At 49.6% G+C, this 6,114-nt stretch overlaps 1 protein-coding gene across 1 annotated transcript in view; it reads right to left on the reverse strand.

The window, feature by feature from the left end:
- Nucleotides 1-4,888, reverse strand: part of CAMK1D (calcium/calmodulin-dependent protein kinase ID) — a 328,012-nt gene extending 323,124 nt beyond the window's left edge. The window contains exons 1-2 of the mRNA XM_011968146.1: nucleotides 4,867-4,888; nucleotides 793-924 (exon numbers count right to left, since the gene is read on the reverse strand). The gene's annotated coding sequence lies outside the window, so the exon portion shown is untranslated. The remainder of the gene's footprint in view (nucleotides 1-792; nucleotides 925-4,866) is intronic.
- Nucleotides 4,889-6,114: the final 1,226 nt, after the last annotated feature.

The raw sequence follows: 6,114 nt of genomic DNA on the forward strand, positions 1-6,114 counted from the left end.
GAAACAAAGAAAGAGAGAGAAAGGAAAGGAAAGGGGGAGGGAGGGAGGGAAAGAAAGGAAATAAAGAAATGAAGAGGTAAGCACTGAAACAGTGAACTCCATGCAGCCTGCTGGGTGCCAGGTGCCACGTCTGTGGCAGAGAATGGGAGAAACCATCGGAGCATGTGGAAGTACCACTGGCCGGGTTGGTATTCCAGGCTCTGCCACCCTGGAGCTGCAAGGCTTTGGACACATGACTGTATTTTATGAGCTTCATCACCTTATCATAAATAAAACAGTAACAACAACAACAGTACTCATAGCGGTGGCAACAGCATAGACCTTTACTGAGCACTTCCTACGTGGTGAGTGCCGCAGTGAGCCCTTCACAAAAACGTAGTAAGCAGCATCTTACCAAATCCCTACAACACCCTGCCAAGGAGATGCCAGTAACTCCATTTTACAGAGGAGACTCAGGGCTCCGTAGCCGGCCCACGGTCACTCGGATATCGTGAGTGGCAGGGTCTCGGTTCCCAAGCAAGTCTGTCTGACAGCTGTGCTCTTTGGAATTGAGAACTACTTCCAACCATGGCCGTGAATGTTATAAGACACGAGAGATCTATGGGAAAAGTGCTTTGAAAGTGGGTTATCATTTGCAGAGTCCTCTGGGGGCCCCTCTGCCCCCAAAGAAAGTCTGCCTCCGGAGCAGGCATCCTGCAGGACACAAGGGCCAGGAGGTGGGGAAGGGAGGAGGGGAGGTGTTGGGAAGGGGAGGAGGGGAGGAAGGGAGGAGGGCTGCCCTCCAGCACTTACTTTCTCAGGACAGCTATCTCATTCTCTATGCTGCTTTCCTTGCCCTTCAGCGCCTTCTTAGGGATACACTTCACGGCAAAGAGCTTGCCAGTTGCCTTCTCTTCAGCTAAAACCACTTCCGAAAAGGCCCCGCTGTGAACAAAGAGGGAAAAAAAAGAACACTTAGATGCAGGAGTCTGGTTTTGCAATAGCTCTATTCACCCTACCACCAAAGTTTGAGTAAACAATAACGACGGCTTAATTGTAAGCATTACTGTTACTTTTATCCACCATGGCTCCTTGCCAAACATCTCTGTGCAAACAAATACACAGGGGCGGCCAGGCACAGTGGCTCACGCCTGTAATCCCAGCACTTTGGGAGGCTGAGGCAGGCGGATCACCTGAGGTCAGGAGTTCAAGACCAGTTTGGCCAACATGGTGAAACCCCGTCTGTACTAACAATACAAAAAATTAGCCAGGCGGGGTGGCACACACCTGTCATCCCAGCTACTTGGGAGGCTGAGGCAGGAGAATCGCTTGAACTCAGGAGGCAGAGGTTGCAGTGAGCCGAGATCGTGCCACTGCACTCTAGCCTGGGCCACAGAGCAAGACTCTGTCTCAAAAAAAAAATAATAATAATAATAATTTTTTAAAAAAAGAAGTACACAGGGGCAAGCAGGCTTTCCTGCAAAGGGACATGTGGATGTGGAGGTCAACATGGTGAGGCCACCTCCCAGTACCACCTGCTGCACAGCACAGTGGCGTCACTTTGGAGCCCACAAGAGGTTTCTTCTTCTACAGAAAAGGACTGGATCCTTCTGCCGGTGTCAGCTCTCTGCACCTCCACACAGACCAGAAAGTCACACTAAAATCCCTAGGTCCTCACAGGCTTTTTCATCTAGAGGAAATTTCAGAGCGCTCTGCAAACACTGGACTCCTTCTCCCAGCTGGGTAAGGATATGACGCGGTGTGAGCAGTGTTGTAGGTGGTCCAGACACAGGGTCATTAATTGGTCCGAGGGTACAAGTGCTCACCAAGCAGCTTGAATCCTTTTTAAACCAAAGAAACTAACAAACAAGGGCCATGGACTGGGGAAGACTGTCCTGCCTGAAAATGCACATTTCACTCTGCAACGGCAGAGCAACAAACTAAAACCAGGACATCTGGGGCTGGAGAGTCCATTTCTCTGCAGGAGCCCCTTGTGATCAGGGAGCCCCAGAGCCAGCACCCCGGGACCACCTCCTTCACTGACGGCAAGCAAGCCCTGCATGCAGAACTCCACTAATAACCCTGGCATGGAACAGGCTCCTCTGTCATCCCCAGATCCTCCAGATCCCAGCTCTGTGCACAGGGAAGTACCAGAGCCCACCGAGTCGTTCTCTGTCCCGAGACTTTCAACTCCTGCTTCAAGAAACCAACGTTCCTGTGTCCAGAGAAACCACTGGAAGCCCCAGTGTTATGGCAATGCCAGGGCTTCAGGCATTACCTTCTTCAGTCCAATGGTCCCCAACCTTTTTGGCATCAGGGACCAGCTTCATGGAAACCAATTTTTCCATGGACCCAGGAGAGGAGGGTGGTTTGGGGATGACTCAAGTGCATTACATTTCTTGTGCACTTTATTTCATTTTTTTGAGATGGAGTCTGGCTCTATTGCCCAGGCTGGAGTACAGTGGCACAATCTTGGCTCACTGCAACCTCTGCCTCCCAGGTTCAAGTGATTCTCCTTCTTCAGCTTCCTAAGGAGCTGGGATTACAGGCACCACCACCACTCCTGGCTAATTTTTGTATTTTTAGTAGAGATGGGGTTTCACCATGTTGCCCAGGCTGCTCTCGAAGTCCTGACCTCAAGTGATTTACTCGCCTCAAACTCCCAAAGTGCTGGGATTATAGGTGTGAACCACCATGCCCAGCCACTTTATTTCTATTATTATTACACACGAATGTATAATGAAATAATTCTACAACTTGCCATAATGCAGAATCCGTGGGAGCCCTGAGCTTGTTTTCCTGTAACTAGACGGTCTCATCCGGGGGTGATGGGAGACAGTGACAGATCATCAGGCATTAGATTCTCATAAGGAGCGTGGAACCCAGATCCCTCGTGTGCACAGTTCACAACAGGGTTCGTGCTCCTATGAGAATCCAATGCCGCTGCTGATCTGACAAGAGGCGGAGCTCAGGCGGTAACGAGAACAACAGGGAGTGGCTGTTAAGTTCAGATGACGCTTTGCTTGCTTGCCCGCTGCTCACCTCTTGCTGGGCGGCAAAGTTCCTAACAGGCCACATACCCTACCGGTATTGGTCTGCGGCCTAGGGGTTGGGAACCCCTACTTTAGTCACCGTCAAAGGGATTCCTGAACAGAGGGAACACCCTTCCTCCTCCTCTCCTTGGCCTCCTGACAGCAATGCACACTCTGTCACAATCCAAGGGAAGGTAAATGCATGTTTAAAAATCCTTTCCAGCGAGAGAAATTCACTTCCACTCACTGCAGTTAACCTCAAGACAGCGTTCCCACCGGCCCATGAATGCTCATGAGAGAAGCCTGTCTATAGCTTCAAGGTCTGTTTGAAAACCAAATCCAAGGAGCAGAACATAGTCCTTCCACAAAATATCCCAGATGAAAAATATCAGAAGCAGGATCTTCTGCCCAAATCCACAAATTATTCATCTGTAAGATTCTCCCCTCAAAACACTACATCTCAGAAGCCAAACCTTCTAGAACTTGCCAGAACAATCATCATTAAATATAAACACATAAACCCACCACAGGTTTATCACAGAGGGATACACGGAGTCAGGCATTCCCAGTGACACCGGCCATGGCCAATGGCTTTTGTCCAGGAAACTCAAATCATAACAATTTCAGAGACGGCCCCTGAGCCCATGGCCCATCCCTCCTCACTCATCTCTAAGCCAGGGGGAGACAGGTGGCTGCACCTCACAGAGTTCTTAGGTGGGCCAAGACCCTGAATGAGGAGGTACGTGTTCCCCCTCACGACCCTCTGGAGGTAGAACAAGAACTATGTTAGAGTATGAGAAAAATCACTGGGGAAAGACCAAGGTTCAAGCACCACGGGTGGTTTAATACCAGATACTTCATTCATTCATTCATTCATTCATTCAGTCAGTCAGTCAGTTTCCCTGTTGGCCACTTGAGTCCCTAATGCTGATGACACCCCAATGTTCCTGAGTTTGTTGGATTTACTAAGTCTATTTTCCAGAAGGTGGAAAAGCCCTTTGGCAGCAGTGACCACAGACAAGGGCTTGGGCTGGGAACGGCAATCAGGCCCCTCTCCTCCTGGGCTGCCCCTCGCTCCACTCTCCATCTGCAGGTGCTCCTTCCTCTATGGAATCCCTGTGATCAGAAATGACCACGGCCCACACAGAGGGGACACCCTGCTCAATCGGATCCTTGGGAGCCTATAAGAGAAGAGCATTTCCTTGCTTGGAGGAAACGGAGTGAGAAGTGAGGTTGCCGCAGGACTCAGCCCGAGGGACAAGAGATTGAGGAAGGGACCGAGGGGTCTCCTCAGAGCCAGCACTGCCACGGCAGGAAGCTGACAACACGGCGAGGCAGTAGTGCCCGTGGAGCTAGGGTTTTTCTGCCTTTGTCCCTGGTTAGGTGGGGATGGGCTATGTGGCCCCCTATGGGGAAGGCAGGACAACGGCACAAAGGTACGTCAAGAGAGTCACATGCTAAACAGCCCAGGCTTGACACCACATGACCAAAGAGTCTCCATCAGAAGATCCTGAGTAGAGTCACGGAGCCCAGTTTCCAGTCCCATTCTCTGCGAATGCAAGTCAGCATGCAACTCCACACCTACGTCTATACCCAGAAGTGAAAGCGGGGAATGAACAGGGGTGTCGATAGCCACAGTCACAGCGGCATTATTCACAACAGCCACGAGGTGGCAACAACCCTTGCATCCACTGGGGGACAAATGGATAAAATCTGGTCTACACATATAACAGTAAATAGCCACAAACAGCAATGGAATTCTGACCTATGCTGGAACACAGATGAACTCTGAGGACATAATGCTAAAGGAAATAAACCAGATACAAAAAGCCAAATACCGTATGATTATACTTACAGGAGGTGTCCAAAGTCATCAAATTCATAGAGGAAGAAAGTAGAACTGTGGTTGCTAGGGACTAGGGGGAGAAGGCAATGGGGAGTTCTGTTTAATGGGGACAGAGTTTCCGTTTGGGAAGATGAAAAGGATCTGGAGGCCAGGCATGGTGGCTCATGCCTGTAATCCCAGCACTTTGGGAGGCCAAGGCAGGCAGATCACTTGAGGTCGTTTGAGACCAGCCTGGCCAATATGGTGAAACCCTGTCTCTACTAAAAATATAAAAATTAGCAGTGTGTGGTGGCACATGTCTGTAGTCCCAGCTACTCAGGAGGCTGAGGTGGGAGAACCACTTGGGTCCTGGAGGCGGAGGCTGCAGTGAGCTGAGATCACGCCTATGCACTCCAGCCTCAATGACAGAGCGAGACTCCTTCTCAAAAAAAAAAAAAAAAAAAAAAGAGAGAAAGGAAAAAAAAAGGTCTGGAGATGGATGGGGTTGATGGTTGCACAACGATGTGAATATACTTGATGCCACCAAACTGTACTCTGTCAAATGGTTAAAATAGGCCGGGCACAGTAGCTCATGCCTATAATCCCAGCACTTTGGGAGGCTGAGGTGGGAGGATCGCTTGAGCCCAGGAGTTTGAGACCAGCCTGGGCACCACAGTGAAACCCTGTCTCTACAAAAAATTAAAAAATTAGCCAAGTACGGTGGTATACACCTGTCATACCAGCTACTTGGGAGGCTAAGGTAGGAGGATCACTTGGGCCCGGGAGGTCAAGGCTGCAGTGAGCCATGATCACGGGACTGTACTTCAGCCTGGGCCATAGAGCAAGACCTTGTCCCCCGCCGCACCCCACACCCTACCCCCCAAAAAGGTTAAAGTGGTAAAGTTTATGTTATGTATATTTCACCGCAATAAAAAGATAAACATAAAAGGTCTGCTTGCTTCTAATCAATGTTGCTGCCTGACGACGGATACATTGGAAAAACTAGATAGACCTTTTCACTAAATACCTCCCTAAAGGAGAAAAAAATTATATCAACTGTAGGGTGCCAGCTGGAGTGAGCAACTTGATATTTACAAAGGACTCTGGCATATATCAGTGAATCCACTCCTTACAGCAACCCCATGAAGCAGACGAGAAGTTACTGCCATCTCCATTTTACAGATGAGGATACTGAGTCCCATCACACAAGTGGTAAAGGGCAAAAAATAGAACTCGGTTTCCTATTGCCTCCGAGGTCCTTTCTCAATGAGTCATGCC

This window comes from Mandrillus leucophaeus, unplaced genomic scaffold, assembly GCF_000951045.1.
Source record: "Mandrillus leucophaeus isolate KB7577 unplaced genomic scaffold, Mleu.le_1.0 Scaffold83, whole genome shotgun sequence".
Classification (NCBI taxonomy): Eukaryota; Metazoa; Chordata; class Mammalia; order Primates; family Cercopithecidae; genus Mandrillus; species Mandrillus leucophaeus.